Here is a 20807-nt window from a genome sequence, read left to right on the forward strand (position 1 = left end):
TTAAGGTTTCAAAACTAATTTGTTTTCTAGCATCTCGAGTATTTTAAACTCGATTTTGGCCAATAAATCGACCATCAGACGCTCGATTTCTATGCTCTGATTACTGCCGACGTGGCAAACTTTGCCACATGGGAACACAGAAATCGAGTCTCTAAGACTCGATTTCTAAGTGTTCTTCATACAACCAACTCACTGAGGAACCACAACGTCAGGCAAGAAAGCACAGAAAAAAAAAAAAAAAAAAAAAAAAAAAAAAAAAAAAAACAAGAAATAGAAAGAGAGATCGGCGAGACCCAGGCCGCAGATCGGCGAGACCCAGGCGCCGCACGCGGCCTCGGTCTCGCCTCTCGCGAGCCCAGGCAGCGCGGCGCCTGGGTCTCGCGAGCCCAGGCGCCGCGCTGCCTGGGTCTCGCGAGCCCAGGCGCCGCGCTGCCTGGGTCTCGCGAGCCCAGGCGCCGCGCTGCCTGGGTCTCGCCTGGGCTCGCGAGACCCAGGCCGCAGATCGGCGAGACCCAGGCGCCGCGCGCGGCCTGGGTCTCGCCGATCTCTCTTTCTATTTCTTTTTTTTTTTTTTTTTTTTTTCTCTGCTTTCTTCCCTGACGTTGTGCCTCACTGAGTTGGTTGTACGTGGAACACTTAGAAATCGAGTCTTAGAGACTCGATTTCTGTGTTCCCATGTGGCAAAGTTTGCCACGTCGGCAGTAATCAGAGCATAGAAATCGAGCGTCTGATGGTCGATTTATTGGCCAAAATCGAGTTTAAAATACTCGAGATGCTAGAAAACAAATTAGTTTTGAAACCTTAACTACTAACTAAATAGTTAGTTTTTTAGTGCTAGTTACCTATTTTCTCCCCCTCACTCCTACCCGAAGCATCAAAGGAAGATGTGTGTAAACTGCCTCTTTTATCCTTGGCCTTATGCTTCCTTTTCACAACCATCCAATCACCATACTTGTCTGCATCAGTCTTCTCTGCCACCCCAACGTCTCTCTGTCCACCTTCATGGGACCCTTCCGAATTTGAACTGGGATTCTGCTGCTGCATGGACTCAGTAGTAGCTGGTTCCGACCTAAGGATAATCATTGGACAACCTTCTTTCCTATGTCCGATGCGACCACATGTGAAGCAAATATCGTTAATGCCTTCATACTGCACAACTTGGACCACCTTGCCAATCTTCACGGTTTTGATTAGTGGTTTTTCCACGTTGATTTGGATACAAATTCTGGTGAAACGCCCCCTCTCTCCATTGATCGTGTGTGAGTCAATCCTAAGCACCAGTCCAATGGTGCTTCCAATCCTTTTAAGAATGGTGGGTTCATAAAATTCTACAGGTAATTCGGGTAATCTGACCCAAACTGCAACTGAGGAAGACATCACTTTAGAAGCTTTGAATTCGGGTTCCCATTGTCTGATGGCTAGGAATTGTTGGCCAACAAACCATGGTCCACCCGTCAAAACCCCATCAAGGTCAGTTTTAAGCCCAAATTTGATCAGGAAGTGACCATGTTCAAGATCAATGATGTCCATTCTACCCACAGGTTTCCACATGGTTCTCAGCCTAAAGGACACGTGCATGTATCCCACATTTCTCCCAAATGTTTTCATGATAATGGACCGGCCCCAAGGTTCACGGATTCTGTGTTTTTCCTCCTTAGAGAGCTTTAGTGCAGTCATACCTTCACAAAGTACATCTTCTTCCTCATCAGACTCTATTTCCTCTTCCATGGCCGATTCAAACCTAAATGCTTGTGCGTAAGCACCCGAGATAGTTCCCACCAGTCGTTCCTTATAACTTCCTGCTTGGTGACCAAACCTGTCTTCCTTACCAAGATCGTAACCCGACCCATCAATCTGCACATTGCCACTACACACACAGTTGATAGCAATGACAGCACAGCACACTGGCACACAGACACTACACAAAGGCCATGGCCACACCACAGCTCACAGCTGGCCGACTAGAACGAACACACTAACCCACAGCCTACACTCAATCTCAATGTATACTCATAGCATAGGCACACACCCACTGCATTGTACACAGTATCTTTTAGACTTGTACTTTTTTACTTTATCAATTATTATAAGTTATCACACTAATTAATAATTCGATGTATTTTATACCAACTCATTTGTATTATAGTGATACTAATTTATTGTACTTAATTATCCAAATAGATGAAAACACTCCAATTAGTGTGCGTTTGGATTGCACGTTTTGGCTGAAAGTCTACGTTTGCATTTGAAAAAGTGGGACCCACGGCTACAATTAGTTGAAATGATTTTGCTGAAATTATTTGCTAAAGTGGTATCCAAACATAATTTGCTACCGTGTTTTCACTCTAAGCGGTCCCACTGTACTATCCTACGTCAAGGCTAAGAGTGAAAATTATTTTAAAATTATTTGCTACAGTATTTTCAATTTTCAGTTTTTAGCAAAATAAGTGGTATCCAATCAGATTCTTTAAAAAGACTAGATTCTTTTTCAAATGCATATATTACTTATAGAATATTACAAACAATACCTGTTACAGTTGTATCTATAGAAAAAAGTTTTTCAAAACTAAAATTAATAAAATCTTATTTAAGGTTTCAATACCTGTTACGGTTGCTTATAAAATCTTATTTATAAAGAACTATACTTAAATTATCTTTTTTTTTAGAACACTCATAACCATAAGTCACATACTCACCTATTTCATCCCCCCCCCCCCCCCACCCCCCACCCCCCACCCCACACACACACACACACACTCATATCTTGTCCTTTCACACACTTAGCAGCCCTTGTCCCTCTCACCCCAATCAGCCACATAAAGAACTATATTTAAATTGTATTTTTTTAATTATTCAGCTAACCCACGCACTCGTGTCTTGTCCTCTCGCCAGTCCGCCGCCTTCAAATATCCGACTCATGGGCGGAATTACATACATGGCCCTCTAAAATTTTTGAAAATTTCTCTATGCAATATATAAATATTTAATATTTTAGTAATTCAGCCTACAAAATAAGAGCTAGCCCCCACTAATATGTGAGTTAATTAATTTAATGTTACTCTTAAAAAAAGAATTGTCTAACTCGTAGATATAGAGATGTATTTTATTTTTCTTAAATTCATTTTTTTATTATAACATGTGTCCTTGTATCTGCTAAAATTTTAGATCATTCACATTTTTGAACATTTAATTAGTTCAATTGAAATTTTTTACTCAATTTGATAGATAATTAATTTGGTAATTTATATTAAAAATGACTTGAGTTTCTTGCCTAATGAATTAATACCACAACTCCACATTCCAAATAAAAATCTTAATATTGGATTACATTATTTTATTGTTCTTAACCCATTTGCCCAAATTTCATATTAATCGAAAGTTATTTACTGTTAAATCAATAAGCTTATATGTTATGTATAATTTTAGAATATTAAAAAAAATTGAAATTTGAATATTTTATGGATGAAAGAGTAATTGATACTTGATCATCTTAATATTTTGTTACATTAAGAGTATAGAAAGCGATGTAACACAAAATTGTAATTCTCAAAAATCATCATTTAAAATAATGTAATATTGACAAAAATTACACTAGGGATATAATGAACCTAACCCAAATATTAGTGTAGGTTTAGGTTTCTAGATGTGCTCAATGCTTTATCTATAACATGCCATCTGATTAAGTGGATATGCTTTATGAATAGGTATAAGTAAGCACGATACCTGTTAGGACAGTACGAGGGTGTGCAAAGGCAATAGTGAATAGTGCTTGCAAGGGAGACAGGTATTTGACAGAGCCAGCATGGTTCAAGGTCACCTATTTCTGGAAGGTGTTTTTCCCTCGTACTATAGATCGATAGACTTATCATCATATCTTCAATTACTCTCTCTCTCTATCTCAAAGTTATGGATTTGCTTCAAAAGTTATTGAACATTGTACTACTTCCGTTAACTTTGACTGCCATCCTTTTCTTATTACCACCGTTTTTTTTTCTCAAATATCTTTCTTCCTTAAAAAGAAATATATGTAGTGAGAACGTGGCTAACAAAGTTGTAATCATCACAGGAGCATCTTCAGGAATTTGCGAGGTTTGTAGCAAATTGTCAATGTCACACCTCTTAATCTTTGTAGATATTAACTGCCTTTTATATTATGTATTGATATTATATAATTCAGGCTCTTAGAAATGCTCATTTCTAAATGTTTTAGTTTCAACATTTTAATTATATTCACAAGAGAATTGTGGATATTAGCACAAATGAAAACAAGAAGTTATAGTCATAGTGGATACCAAAATCTCAAAACAATAGTTAATATACTATATTATTATGTGAATTTGCAGCATATTGCTTATGAGTATGCTAGGAGAGGTGCAATTTTAGCCCTTGTTGCAAGAAGAGAGAATCGTCTTCAAATAGTCGCAAATAAAGCACTTGAACTAGGATCTCTAGAAGTTATTGTGATACGTGCTGATGTTTCCAAGGATGAAGAATGTAAGCATTTTATTGATGAGACGGTGAACCACTTTGGGCGATGTAAGTGTATCATGTGTTTTTGCTTTGGATTAATTTGTTGCAGAAAAGCTGTTTTACATAGCTTTATACATACCCTAAAAGCAACTAAAATCATGACTTGAAGTCACAATTTTCAACTACTAATTTGTTTTACTATGCTTTTCTGGAACAATAAATATTTTGGAAGTATAAGTTGTGAAAAAAAATGATATTCCTACTGTTAGGTTTTAGATCTGTAAACTAGATTGTTTAACCTAATTAATTAACCAAGTGAATATTCAGGTTTATTATTCAGATCTAGGTTAAAACAATAAAATCATATCATGTAAAATAACGGAAAATAAAGAACACAATGATATGATCACCCAGAAAAACCAAACGGGTAAAAAAACTTGGGGAAGATTTAACTTAGCTATCCTTAAGGTAAAAAGAAAATCCACTATAGAGAATCGAAGTTTACAATAAGACTTAGACCACTAACATCCTATTGCTATCGCATGTAGAACTTACTAACACGACCACGTGCAAGCTCCGAATCCACGAACTCCTCTATAAGGCCTTTGCAATACAAGCACCAACACTTGTGATAAATTAAAAAAATAAAAAATAAATAAATAAATAAAACTCTCTTGTTTGTGACTCCAAGACCACCCTTAAAGGTTGAACTCATTAGCACCTTTAATGACTAGAGAAGGTAGCAACTTTTACAATACCGGTAGAAGACATGAGAGAGCTTTTTGGGTACAAAATCCTAGATCTACAAAAGAGGCACACTTCTCTCTCTCTCAAAATCCTTATAAAAATGTACTTAGGGTTTCCTTTACATACCAGTAGTTTTTTACTTGAAACCCAATAGGTTTAAGTAGTGTTTGGGCTGAAATAGAAGTCTATAGATACGTGTTTCAATTGGTCGAGCCTGTCTTTCGATCGATCGAACCAGACAGTTTCTGAACTCTTCTTTCTGCAGCTTGTATATTCTTGAATCTTGACTTGTATCACCTTGAGTATTGTCTAATAATACCTATAGACTCTAAGATCTATATCTACACAAGTTTGTGTTCACGATTTGCCAATTGTTCTAAACTTTTAGAACCTAACAATCTCTCCCTTTGGCAATTCATGACAAAACTTACATACAAAATGAAATGCTCAAATACAGGAACAACCCAATATAATAAATTTCCCAATTACATCACAAATCCCAATCTAAGACTCCTAACCTAGAAGTTGCAATAAGAGGTAGAAGGTCTTGATCAGAATGTACCGTCTTTCCTGAAATACTCAAAAGAATACATCACCGAATGTGTGGAAAGAAAGACATATAAACAATAATATGAAACACAATATAAAAAACAAGAGTAAATTCTAACTCTCCCACTAAGTTAGATACATCAAAAAGTTTTTATATTCTCTCCCTTTCAAAAATAACTTCAACTCCACCTAAACAAAACATTTTAAAAACCTTTTCCAAATTTCATCTGTTTCTCCTCCTTTTTTTCATGTATTAACAAAGACCCATTCAAAGAGTAAACAGAAAAACATATGCAACAAAGGATAAGAGGAAATAGAGAATCAAGGAAACAACTCCCCCTAAGAACAACAAAGGTTAAAAACAAGTTTCTCCCCCTATAAAAATAGGAAAAACAAAACAAGTTTTGGGGAAAATTTAGGAGGTGAGGAAAATTAAAAACACACAAATCTAACTTTAAAAAAAAAAAATTAAAAAAAAAAAAAAAAAAAAAAAAATTTGAGGTTACACATGAACACAAATATTCTCTCTTTCAATAAATGCAAACTTGACACTATGTGTCCCATAAACAGTTGCATGAGTAGAGAAAATATTTGCACATTGATTATTTATCATATCTCTTAAGAAAAATATTTTCTGCAGTTCACACATAAAAATAGCATATACGAAAAAGTACATAACTCAAAAATTAATCAATCAATTTTTAGATCAAGTTGAGTACCCAATATAGCAAAGTGTATGCATGTTATGTGTGAAAATAATGAGAGATATGACTACAAAATTGCAAGATGGATAAAAAAAAAAAAAAAAATGTTAATCCTAAACATAAATGATGCATAAAAAAAATTTTGTCAAATACTTAAAAACTGAAAATTTTTCAGTTTCAATCGATCGAACATCAATCGAATACCAATCGAGTCAGGCAGAAGCTAGACTTGAAAAATCTAGAAATTTTCGATTGATCAAAAATCACACTCAATTGATCAAAATTCTGGAAAACTGAATTTTTTGAAAAACTGCAGAAGATTATGCAGAAACTACTCAAACCAAGGAATTTCATGAATGAAATGCATGAGAATGAGTTTAAATGTTTTTCAAAAATAGGAGTTTTCAACCTAGAATTTCAAAACAAGGTTTTTAGTCATCAAAAACACAATTTTTGCCAACCCTTAACCATATTTTGCATCAAACACCATAGAAAACATAATCTTGGATGGCCAAACGATATTCACATACAATTTCATGTACTAAGTTTAGCAAAGAATAACTTGTGAAGTGTGTACAACTAGTAAAAGCATGAGATACATGTGAGGTGATAAGTAAATAGTAATCAATCACAATTTCTACATTATTTGTACGTTTTTAGACCTAAACACAAGTTGTTTAACCTAGTTATTTTGCCAAGTGATTACTTAGATAAATTATCCAGATCTTGGTTAACACAAATAAATCATATCATGTAAATAGTGCGGAAATATAAAGAACACAACGATAAATCATATCTAATACTAGTGTTGGTGGTAGTAGTCCCCCCCCCCCCCCCCTGCCGGCCAATTCATTAGGGGGCCAGGAAATTTAAGGCTCAAATATGTAACAACATGAGGGAGCAAAATTTAGCTCAATGGACTTTCACGACATTGGGCCTGACGGATCCGAGCCCATGGGCCGGCAATGGTAGAGCCCAGTGGCCTAGAGCAGTTCCATACTCTTGGCACGCACGTGTGGTCTCCAAGGAAACTAGAAACCTAGCGCAAGGAACATTCCGGAAGATACGCGCGTTAATCCCCCCTACAAGGAAATGTCTTGTCCATCACGTTTGGGATTACTCAAGGGGATTCCCATAAGAAAAAGACTTCTGGTCCAAGGAAGAGAAGCCGACTTTCTTCTACTATAAAAGCTTCAATACTCTCGGGAATCAAGGTACGCATAATTTACCCTCTCTAGCACTCTAGAGTTGAGAACAATTCTAACTTGACCGTCGGAGGGTATTTGGTCGACACCACATCGGTGCCCACGGCAAGATCACTTCTTTCTTCTTGCAGGTTGTTAGCTGGAGCGAGCGTGGATTGTGTTGCTCACTGGTGACATTACGGCATCATCACAACATGACAAAGATAAGACCATCTGATCCTCATATCTTCAATTTCTCTCTTGCCACTCTCTGTTCATCACAGCAAAGCTATGGATTTGCTACACAAGTTCTTAAACAATGCAGTGCCTCTCTTGATGCTCATTGCATTCCTTTTTTTTATGCCACCATTTCTTTTACTCAAGTTTCTTTCTTTCTTAAAAAGATCCATATATAGTGAGAAAGTGTCTGGCAAAGTAGTACACATTACTGGAGTATCTTCAGAAATTGGCAAGGTTTCTATCAATGTCACACCATCTAATCTTTGTAGACTTTTTACATGGGCTATTTATACTATATAATTTAAGTTCCTTGACAGTATCTTTTGATATATATGGAGTTTGTTATGATCATAATTTTTTATTTCAAGTGTTTAATTATTATTATTTTATTTATATCTGTTAGAATTGTTGTTGATATTGTGAGTGAGAGAGAAGAGAAAGAAAACTGAAAAAAAAAAAAAAAAAAAAAAAAAAAAAAAAAAAAAAAAAAAAAAAAAAGAGAGATTTGGCTTGACTGTTATATATATATATACACATATAATCCTTTGTTAAGTCTAGAATAAACTTAGATCGTAGTACTTGCATTACGTGTAGTATTATGATTATTTTTATTTCTTTATAAGTACATTAACCTACAATGACTTTTAATACTTAGGACCATTTTATCTTTAACAACATTCATGAGGATATGGTAAACGATATACTCCTTGACGAGGACATTGAGAGACTGATCTGTAGGTGTGAAGAAATAAGGAAGAAAGAAGAATAATCTGGAAGGAAAAAGAGATAAGAAACATCTGTGAATGAGAAAAAAGGTGAACACAAAAAAAGAAGAAGGTAAAGAGAAACTAATGTGGATCGGACAAAACAAGAGGAGAAAAAAAATAGGGAAACTCGTTTGGTCTTGGGTAATGGGCTGGGTTAGGATATGGGTTTAAATTTATACAATAGTATTTGGTTGATTGGCCCAATTAATTACCTATACATACATACATACATACATATATATATATATATATATATTTAATGGGATAATTACACTTTACCCACCTGTGGTTTGCCTCTAATTCTATGTGCCTACCCATGGTTTCAATTTGACACTTTGCCCACCTGTGATTCTCACCGTTATTGTGCCGTAACCAACCTCTCTACTTTCCGTTACTCTAACACAGAAAATGTAAAAACAAAACCCCAAACGGATCAAAACACTCCTCACATGAAGAACATACACAAACACATGAAGAACATACACAAACATGGATTGAAAAAAGCAAAGATCAATTTCAATGAAAAAAAGCAAAGATCAATTTGGCATCTGAAACTTTCTTCTCTTTACATATGTTTAGTATGAAGCAGTAAGTTTTTCAAAAACCTATATCGCTCTCACTCAAATCTTGAATATGAAGAACATACCAAAAATCTAAAAAATTATAGGAAGTTGAACCCAAAATAAAACATCTAAATCATCAATAATAAAAAATCGAAACCCACTGCCCACTGCCCCTGCCACCAGCCACCACAACCCACTGCCATAGCCACCACCGCCCACAACCTCAAACCCCAACCACCAAAACTACAAACAAGTCACAAACCCAAAATCAAACCACAAACAAATCACAAACCCAAAATCAAATCACAAACACGTCACAAACCCAGGCAGTGAAACCGAGTGGTGGCATCGGGATTTGGCGTCTCTGTCGGGTTTTGATTCGGATTCTAGGTGTTTTGGGTGGACCGATCAGACCCACGCCGAACTCCAAGCAATTGACCCACGCCGCTCCCAAGAACTCGAAGAAGGGTGCAGTTTCGTCACCGCTGAATCCGGTACTTTCATGTAAAACCTCATCGTCTTTGGCGCCCCAAGTGTCGAAACGGGAAGCTTTGATAGAGAGAAGCAAGAAGCCGAGCCGGTCGGAGTTGGGACCGGTGGGGAAGAAGAGAAGGAGGGAGTTGGAAAGAGGGAGGCGAAGGAAGGAGAGCTGCCGTCTGCATAATGCTAAATCCGTATCTCAAAGAGGGTTTTTTTAGCTAATGGCTTTGATCGATCCACGTTCAAGTGAGTGGAGACTTTTGCTAAGTTCTGGGAATTTTTTTTTTTTTTTTTTTTGAGAATGAGTAAGTTCTGGGAATTGATTACAACTTTTGGCTAGTTTAGGTAACTAAAAGAAAATATGTCGCCACTTCGATCAATTTATTATTTAAATAAATAAATATAAAAGTAGGGGTGTTAAACTTTTGTTAACAGTAGCTTTGTGTATGTTCTTCATGTGTTTGTGTATGTTCTTCATGTGAGGAGTGTTTTGATCCATTTGGGGTTTTGTTTTTACATTTTCTGTGTTAGAGTAACGGAAAGTAGAGAGGTGGGTTACGGCACAATAACGATGAGAATCACAGGTGGGCAAAGTGTCAAAATTGAAACCATGGGTAGGCACATAAAATTAGAGGCAAACCACAAGTGGGTAAAGTGTAATTATCCCTATTTATTTAATAAACAAGAGAATGTGTGTTTATGCTTGTTTGTTTAATAAACAAGTCAAACTCAAACCTAAGTTTAGACTAGACTATTAAACAAACCAAACTGAAACATAATAATGTGTTTGTGATCAAGCTCGTAAAAATGAGACACTATATAACTATATATAATATTATTTTTTATATGTGCACTAAAAAAAATACTTATATAGAATTGGGATTAAATTGTATAAATTTATAAATTGGATATAATATCAAATTATCATTTATAATTATTTATAGGAATAATTTATAGTTTATTGATAATATAAACTATCTATTAGTAGTAAAAAAATTCATGTTTTTTAGAGGATTAAAAAAATTTTGTTATGGTTTTCTATATATGGGAACATTAATTTAATTAAGAAACTAATGAACAAAATCGATCTTGTTTGACCAAAAAAAATAATAATAATCAAGTTTAAATATGTAATCTCGTTTGATGATCTCGTATTCATAATAAAATTAAATAAACATGCCTGAAGTTTTAATATTCAACTTGACTCGAGTCATTTAGGGCCCTAAGGAAGCAACACTTCCTCATTCCAAAATATAAATGCATGGTTGTAATCACAAAGCAAACCATAAGCTTAAAAAAAAAAACATATAAATACCACAACATTTTCACATGAAATTTTTTTTGTAAGTTTGTAGCATGTTGCTTACAAGTATGCTAGGAGAGGTGATCATTTAGCCCTTGTTGACATAAGAGCTGATTGTCTTCTGACGGTTGCAGATAAAGCCCAAGAACTAGGATCCCCAAAGGTTATTGTGGTACGTGCAGATGTTTCCAATGTTGAAGAATGTAAGCAGTTTATTTATGAAATAGTTCACCATTTTGGGTGATGTAAATGTATGACATGTTGTTTTTCGATGGCTTTTGTGGATATATTAATTTGGAATTAATATGTTGCAATTTCTGATTTGTGGTCTTTATGCAACAGTGGATCATTTGGTGAACAATGCTAATAAGTGGTAGATTTTTCATGGTTACCTGCACCTAGGATGAGTTTCTACAATGTAAGCAATATGATATATGGTCCCAATAATTTTCTATTACAGATGGATTCTTATACTTTGTCACCTCAGGCAAGCAGTGCAACAATAGTAAGCTTCTTCGAGACATTGCATGTTGAGGTTGGGCCTGAGATCAAAATCACAATTGTGACACCTGGTTTCATAGAGTCTGAAATGACCCAAGGCAAGCTCTTATTGCAGGAAAGAAAAATGGAAGTTGATCAAGACTTGAGAGATGTAAGTTATTGGCTTTATTATTTATTCCCCTATCACCATGTCACATAATTAGCATACCCTTCTTAGGTGACAAGATAAAGTTCTATCTATGTAGTTTTGTTTTTTTGATAATATTACACTACTTGATAACTTAACCTGGACTAGTATGTTTAAAATCTAAACATTATATACTTGTTATTGTTCTTAACCTATTTGCCCAAAATTCATATTAGTCAAAAGTTATTTATTATTCAATCAATAAACTTGTATGCTATGTATAATTTTAAAATTAAAAAAAATATATATTTAAACATTTTATGGAGGACAGAGTAATTGAAACTTGATCATCTTAATATGTTAAAATTGCAGGGCATACTACAGGGCAGAGTAACATGAGACAAGTTACAAGTGTGGTAGGTAATGCAGCTGTTGCTAAGGTGAAGTGCACTAGCCGAGTCACAAGAATGGTAGGAAGTGTAACACTTGCTGATAAGCAGTGCAGTGATCAAGCCACACGGCGTGCATCAACACCTGACCTGATTAGCACTGAAGTCTTGGAAGTCACTGAGGCAATGCCACGTCATGAATTCTTCATTCAAGAGCACTGAAGACTTGGGTCCCGAGATTTTAGGAAGCATTGAATCACAGTTGACATGTGTATAACTCTAGAAGTTTCAATAACTGATTTTGGCGCCATCCTTGGAAGTTAGTTATGTTCACTGTGTATATAAATAGAGCATTATGTATTTTATCACTTACTCTTCTTGTAATCATTTTTCTAATCAATGAAATTCTCCCAATTCTATTTAGATTTCTCTCAGATTTTTTCAAGGTATCAGAGCAGCTAGCACAGTTTACACTGATTTCCTAGCTTTAGTTTGGTTCCAGAAGATTTTCTTTCATTCCAAATAGGAATTTTCTCAAGAAAATTTCCTTGATTTTCCTTTACTGAGAATTCTTTCAGAGAATTTCTTTCTGTCTCTTCTTTTTCATTGAAGTTTTCATTCAAGCTTTGAAGATCATTCATGGCTTCTATTGAAGGAAGTGATCACTCTGATCCAACACACACTCAATCCACGCGACCAGTCTCCAGTTCCAATACACAGACCAATTCACCCAATCCTTTTTTGCTAAGTGCAAGTGAGAATCCAGGTAATATCTTAGTCACGCATCCATTGTTGGGAATGAAGAACTATCAATCTTGGTCTAGGGCTATGGTTCTAGCACTCACAGCCAAGAAGAAGATAGGCTTCGTGAATGGAAAGATTGAGAAACCTGAAATTGATTCTCCGTTGTATGAAGATTGGGAAAGCTGTAACACAATGGTGCTTTCTTGGTTGATCAATTCGATGCATTTTGATGTGTCAAGTAGTATTATGTATTGTGAGACTGCGAGGGAGATGTGGCTTGAGTTACAACATGTGTTTTCTTAGGGAAATGGACCAAAAATTTATAACCTTCAACAAGAAATCTCTTGGATAACTCAGAGTCAATTGTCAGTGACTGAATATTACTCTAAGTTCAAGAAGCTTTGGGATCAACTGCTTCATTATGAGCCTTTACCAGCCTGTACTTTTGGTGCAATGAAAATACTCAGTATTGCTCATGAGAAGTCCTATGTAATGAGGTTTCTAATGGGCTCAATGAGAATTTTAAGACTATGAGGAGTCATATTCTCATGCTTGAGCCATTCCCATCAATGAGCAAGGTGTATGCTTTGATTCTTCAAGAGGAATCTCAAAAAGGAATTGGTCATGGTCATGGTTCTGCCTTCATACCTAAACCTGATTTAGTGGCAAGGTATGTCAATACCAAAGGGAATTCTAGCAGCAAAGCTGGACCTAAGAAGGAGAGGCCCTTGTGCACCCATTGTAACATGCTTGGACACACTGTGGACAAGTGTTACAAACTCCATGGTTATCCACCAGGCTATAAGCAAAAGGGGAAGTTCAATGCTAATCAAGTCTCCTATCCACAAGGTGCTGCTGTTGAGAATTCTTCAAATGCATCTGCTCAGTGTCCTATTACTAAGGCACAGTGTGAGCAGCTCCTTGCCCTTTTCAATTCTGGAATTGATCAAGGTCAAAATCATCATGTTGCATCTGTCAGTACAAGTGGAAGTGTCTCTGGTTTGACTACTGAAGCTTGTGGTGTGCCTATTGCAATTGGTGTGCCTTCCCCATCAGCTCATAATAATTCCAATTTCATTGACACTGTGTCAAGTACTACTTCAATTCTTTTCTTCAAACCTACTTTGCAACACTCTATATTTTCTGCCAAAGTAGTTGATAAAGAATGTTTTCATACCACTGATTGGGTCATAGACACAGGGGTTACTGACCATATGGTGCATTCTGTCACTTGCTTTACTTCCATCACCACTATTTTGAATACTCATGTTAATTTGCCTAATGGTGAAATAGCTTTAGTCACACACATTGGTACTGTGAGGATTTCAAAAAAACTTACCCTTTACAATGTGTTATTTGTTCCATCATTTAGTTTAACCTCATCTCTGTCAATCAGTTAGCCAAATCCATTTCATGTTGTCTTATCTTCTTTGGGACCTTGTGCTTTATCCAAGACCTTGCTCATTGGAGCACACTTGGTCTGGGTAAAGAATGCAATGGACTCTACTTGCTGGAAAGGAGCAACTCCACTTCACACTCCATATCTGCTTCTATTTCTGCTGCAATACCTTTAGTCCATAGCACTCATGTATGGCATTCTAGATTAGGACATCTGTCTAATGCCAAATTAGTTTCAATTAGGAATAATGGTGAACCACTTTGTACTTCAGTTGAGGATTTTGCTTGTGAAATCTGTCCACTTGCAAAACAAAAACGTTTGCCCTTCAATAAAAGTTCTCAAATTTCTACTACTTGTTTTGATTTGATACATTGTGACTTGTGAGGTCCTTTTTCAGTGTCTACCATTGATAATTGCAAATATTTCTTGACAATTGTAGATGATTGCTTAAGGTGTACTTGGGTTTACTAGTTAAAACATAAGTCCCAAACCCAATCTGTTTTAGAAGGATTTTGTACCATGGTGGAAACTCAATTTTCTAAAAAGGTTAAGACCATCAGGTCTGATAATGGTACAAAATTTTTCATGAGGGATTTCTTTGCTAAGCAAGGTATTTGTCATCAATTGAGCTGTGTTGAAACCCCTCAACAAAATGGTGTTGTTGAGAGGAAACATCAGCACATCTTGAATGTGGCTAGGGCTCTCATGTTTCAATCACATTTACCTTTACATCTATGGGGACATGCTGTTCTTGCAGCTATTTACTTGATAAATAGAACTCCCTCTTCAGTTTTATCAAATCAAACTCCTTTTGAAATTTTGTTTAGTCATCCACCCACTTATTCACATTTGAGAGTTTTTGGCTGCTTGTGTTTTGCTTCTACCCTTTCTAATCACAGAACAAAGTTTGCTCCTAGAGCAAAGAAATGTGTCTTCTTGGGGTATCCTTTTGGGGTAAAGGGATATAAGGTTCTTGACTTGGCCACTCACAGTGTGTTTCTCTCTAGGGATGTTATTTTTCATGAACATTTTTTTCCTTTTGCATCTGTTTCTAGTAGTGTTACAGACTCTTTTACTTCTTGTGAAGATGTTGTTGCTCCCTCTTCTTCAGCAGGTAATGACTCCTTTGTCACTCCTATTAGTGTCCCTGACTTTGTTCCCAATGATACTGATAATGCCTTATTTCCTTCCTCTAATTCTGCTGACCCTATTTCTGATAATGGCATTACTTCTTCTTTAATGTCTACTGATGTTTCACCTAGTCCTAGTCAGGTTTTTTCTCCAGCTGCACCTTCTTCTTCTCCACCAGTTGTACCAGCACCTCCAGTGCCTCTCAGGAAGTCAGCTAGAGACACTAGACCTCCTGCCTACTTGCAGGATTATGCTTGTACTACATTTGTTACTAGTGCTCCTTATGACCTTGCTAAGTGCCTCACCTACTCTCACTTGGAGCCTAGTTATCAAACTTACTTGCTGATAGTTGGTTCTAGTCCTCAGGAACCTCAGAGCTTCTCCCAGATAGTTCAAGATCCTCTTTGGAGAGTTGCCATGGACAAAGAAATTCAAGCTCTTGAGAACAATCATACTTGGGATGTGACTGCTTTACCTCCTGGTAAATCTCCCATTGGCTGCAAATGGGTCTATAAAGTCAAATTCAATCCTGATGGAAGTGTTGAGAGGTATAAAGCCAAGTTGGTGGCTAAAGGCTATACCCAAAGAAAAGGACTTGATTTTTTAGAGACCTTCTCTCCAGTTGCTAAGACTGTTTCAGTGAGAGTTTTGATTGCACTTCCTACTGCTAGGTCTTGGCCTTTGCACCAATTAGACATCAACAATGCTTTTCTCCATGGGGATTTGGATGAGGAGGTTTACATGACTTTGCCTCCTAGTTTTCACAATAAGGGGGAGTGTTCAGCCTCTTCTTCAGCAGCTGCTCCTAAAGTATGTAAGCTGGTGAAACCCCTTTATGGTTTGAGACAAGCTTCTCGGCAATGGTACACAAAATTGTCAGCAACAATTAAATAGCTTGGTTTTGTTCAGTCCCAGGCAGACCATTCCTTATTTGTTTATAGCAAAGGATCTTTGTTCACTGCACTGCTAGTCTATGTAGATGATATGATCATTACAGGTAATGATCTTGATTGTGTTGCTTCTCTGAAGTCAGTTCTAGATCAAAGGTTTGGGATCACTCAAGTATTTCTTAGGCTTAGAGATTGCAAGAAACAAGACTGGCATCAGTTTAACACAAAGAAAATATGCTCTTGAAGTTCTTAAAGAAACTGGAATGACAGGTTGCAAACCAGTTCAAACACCAATGGAGCAGCAATTGAAGTTGTCCAAAGGTAGTGAGGATTTGATTTCCAATCCTGGACAGTATAGAAGGTTTATTGGGAAGCTAATGTATCTGACTTTGAGCAGGCCAGATATCACATATGCAGTACATAGGCTTAGTCAGTTCTTGGCACAACCTAGAGTACCACATATGAAGGCTGCTACTAGAATACTTCAATACATTAAAGGCACACCTGGACAAGGTGTTTTCTTTCCCACAGATTCTGATTTACACTTAAAAGCATACTATGATGCAGATTGGGCTGGATGCCCTAACACAAGGAAGTCCTTGACAGGCTATTATGTGTTTTTGGGTGATGCCTTGGTGTCTTGGAGATCTAAGAAACAAAGCATAGTGTCTAGATCAAGTGTTGAAGCAGAGTACAGGGCAATGGCTACAACTACATGTGAGCTGACTTGGATCATACATTTGTTGCAAGATTTGCATGTTAAACATGACAAACTTGTGTTGTTGTACTATGATAACCAAGCAGCACTTCACATAGCAGCAAACCCGGTGTTTCATGAAAGGTCCAAGCACATAGAAGTTGATTGCCATGTTGTGAGAAATAAAAGCATTGATGGTACACTTAAAACCTTCTATGTCTCAACCAAAAATCAGTTGGTAGATGTATTTACAAAAGCATTAGAGGTTGAAAACTATTTGAGGTTGATCACTAGATTGGGTGTCTTTAATATTTTTGCTCATGTAGTGGAATATCCTTCCCCACCTAAGCCAAGTCAAAAGGCAAGAGTTGTGCTCTTGAGGGGGAGTGTTAAAATTGCAGGGCATACTACAGGGCAGAGTAACATGAGACAAGCTACAAGTGTGGTAGGTAATGCAGCTGTTGCTAAGGTGAAGTGCACTAGCCGAGTCACAAGAATGGTAGGAAGTGCAACACTTGTTGATAAGCAATGCAGTGATCAAGCCACACAGCGTGCATCAACACCTGACCTAATTAGCACTGAAGTCTTGGAAGTCATTGAGGCAATGCCACATCATGAATTCTTCATTCAAGAGCATTGAAGACTTGGGTCCCGAGATTTTAGGAAGCAGTTAATCACAGTTGACACATGTATAACTCTAGAAGTTTCAATAACTGATTTTGGCGCCATCCTTGGAAGTTAGTTATGTTCACTGTGTATATAAACAGAGCATTATGTATTTTATCACTTACTCTTCTTGTAATCATTTTTCTAATCAATGAAATTCTCCCAATTCTATTTAGATTTCTCTTAGATTTTTTCATAATATTTGTTACATTAAGAGTATAAATGGCGATGTAATTAATCCAATATTGTACTTGTCAAAAAACATCATCCAAAATGATGTAATATTGAAAAAAAATTACACTAGGAATATATTGAACCTAACCCAAATATTGGTGCAGGTTTCTACATGTGCTAATGTTTGATCTATACCATGCCATCTGAATAATTGGCAATGCTTTATGAGTAGGTACAAGTTAGCACAAATATTGGTGTAGGTTTCTACATGTGCTCAGTGCTTTATCTGACCATTCCATCTGAATAATTGGCAATGCTTTATGAGTAGGTACAAGTATGTACGATTCCAGTTGGGACAGTACGAGGGTGTGCAAAGGCAATAGTGAATGGTGCTTGAAAGGGAGAGAGGTACTTGACAGAGCCAGCTTGGTTCAGGGTCACGGGTCACCTATTTCTGGAAGGTGTTTTTCCTGAGGTGATCGAGTGGAGTTATTGATTGATGCACATCAGTAGGCCAGGGACTTCACACAAGGAAGTGCCCTAGCAAGAAGATATTGGATCTCTCAGGTGTCAAGAACATCATTTATCCATCTACAATCTACAACCCTGAGATTAAGACTGACTAAAATGAAGGTTGTTTTATGTTCTTTGAGGTTAAACACTTAAACCTAGTTATGTGATCTCTTTACTTATGTGTGTTTTATCATCTGTGTGCTAATAGGTTGTAACTTGTGTGTAGTACCCCCCCCCCCCCCCCCCCCCCTCCTGTTTTGTTTTGTTTTGTTTTTGTGTCTTCAAATTAAGGGAGGGAAAAAACAAAGACACTCTTTGTAAGGACTTTATATTATGTATATTATCTGTGTTTACGGCAGGCTCAACTATAGATGCAACTAATGCAATTGCCTAAGGCCCCCAAATAAAAGAATCTCCCCACTTGTTAAAAAATATATATATATATTTACACACACATATAATATATTTATCTATATATTTTAATTAAGATTTTTTTTGTTAATCCTTTTATTGGTCAATAGATTGCATCAAATCATACTTAAGTTTTGCGTTGGTTTCTTCTCTTTATTTTTCAGTAATGTTGCTAAGATTTTTAAATTCATGACACTTTGTCCCGATTTGGACTTTGAATGGCTGAGTTTGTATACCTTTGAAGAGTTCTTCGGGTTTCACGGTTATCTTTTAGAGTCTCTGGTGCGACCTGATTGAAAATTTGCGAGTATGTGCTTATTTTCAGTGATTTGTTCTTTGTCAGTAGTAGAGTTCTATATTTTATAATAAACTGTCCAATGATTGGCCATTTTCTCTAAGCAAATCCCAAATTATCTGCTTAATTTATAAAGTTTCCTGATCGTTCTTGATTTTGGGGTTGGATAATAGAATAGTAGCTGTTGCTGTAATCCAAATCGAAAGGTATTGTCCAATTTGCAGATTTCATTGGTGCCAATAAGGTACTTGATTTTCACGAGGCTTATGTATATCTTATCACTCAATTAATAAGTAATTATTCTTTTCTAGTGGGATGTCTCTCTCGTCATTATTCATCTCACACACATTCTTTCAAATTATTCAAACCCCAAAATGTTGCTTAACCCGATTGGACTAATAATTATTGATAACCCCTTCAATAAGATTGTTTTTATTTGCTTTTGTTGGTGTAGAACTCTTACATTGGCGTCTACTTTGGGTTAAATATGGTAAACGGATTAAAAAAAAATCATTTTGACTTCTTCTCCTAATAGTTGATTGAAATGTTTCAGCAAACTTTGTATTAGCTTCGTATTTAAAACTCGGTTACTTGTTGCATTACGTGATTCTAGATAATCTATTATGATCAAACCAGTTACTTGTTGCATTACGTGATTCTAGATAATCTATTATGATCAAACCAGTGAGAACTGACTGTAGATGTTTGTTTCTTACCGACTAAAACAAAAAGGCCTTCCAGACCAATAGAAAGAAAACAAAAGTACAAATAGGCTTTCTTTTTAGGATAACACTTAGGTAAAGTTTTTTTTTATGTTATCCTTAAGTTCTCCAATTAAATTTTAACCATGTAACAGTACTATTGATTAATGAATCATATAATTCAGTTTAATCATCTTTGTACTGTATTGATTAATGCAATCACACGATCGAATTTAATAGTGTGGAAAATTGGAAAATTGATTAATGAATCACATGGTTCAGTTTAATCATCTTTGTACTGTATTGGTTAATGCAATCACGCAATCAGATTTAATAGTGTGGAAAATTGATGTCTCAAGTAATTGTACTTATGAAATTTTATTAATAGGGAGGAAATGTAGTTACTGTCATGCAAATCCCAGTGCTACCTACCCTATATTATTTCTTGATAAACAAATCCCATGCTAATACAGTAATACTTGTTAAAGATAAATGTTTGACTAATATTTGGTTGAGTCTTTCACGTAATCCGTTAACAAGCGCTAATCCAAAAAAAAAATGTTATCTTGTTTAATAAACTTTTTGTCCATTTCATGGACCCATAATAGAAGTGAGATTCCATTAATTCCATTAATTGAAATTTTTTTACTCAATTTGATAGATAATTAATTTGGTAATTTATATCAAAAATGACTTGAGTTTCTTGCCTAATGAATTATAATACCACAACTCCGCATTCCAAATAAAAATCTTAATATTGGATTATATTATTTTATTGTTCTTAACCCGTTTACCCAAATTTCATATTAATCGAAAGCTATTTACTGTTAAATCAATAAGCTTATATGTTGTAGGGTTAAGGGCCTAAAGTGTATATTGGGCCTTGGGCCTGGTCCAAGGACACGAATGGTCCGAGGAGGAATAAATAGCTATGGGTAATTCCAGTCTAAAGCTTCATAAGTAGAGAATGAGTGGAAGGTGGTCCAAGGAGGAACATCTCCTCGGATAAACTGGGAACAACTCCAGTATATATCCTGATAATTAAGGTGACCTTCCAAGAAGCTCCAATGATAGGGACGTGCATCATAAATGTACCAGGGTGATGGGAAAGCTATTACCACCGTATTAAATGCACTACAACTACTTTTCTGGCGGCATTTAT

The 20807-nt window shown here is 36.2% G+C and overlaps 1 pseudogene; it reads left to right on the forward strand.

Moving 5' to 3' along the window:
- Nucleotides 1-4259: 4259 nt before the first annotated feature.
- Nucleotides 4260-18441, forward strand: LOC126704350 (11-beta-hydroxysteroid dehydrogenase A-like; annotated as a pseudogene).
- The last annotated feature ends 2366 nt before the right edge of the window (nucleotides 18442-20807 follow it).

The sequence above is a fragment of the Quercus robur genome, chromosome 10 (assembly GCF_932294415.1).
Source record: "Quercus robur chromosome 10, dhQueRobu3.1, whole genome shotgun sequence".
NCBI classification, from domain to species: domain Eukaryota; kingdom Viridiplantae; phylum Streptophyta; class Magnoliopsida; order Fagales; family Fagaceae; genus Quercus; species Quercus robur.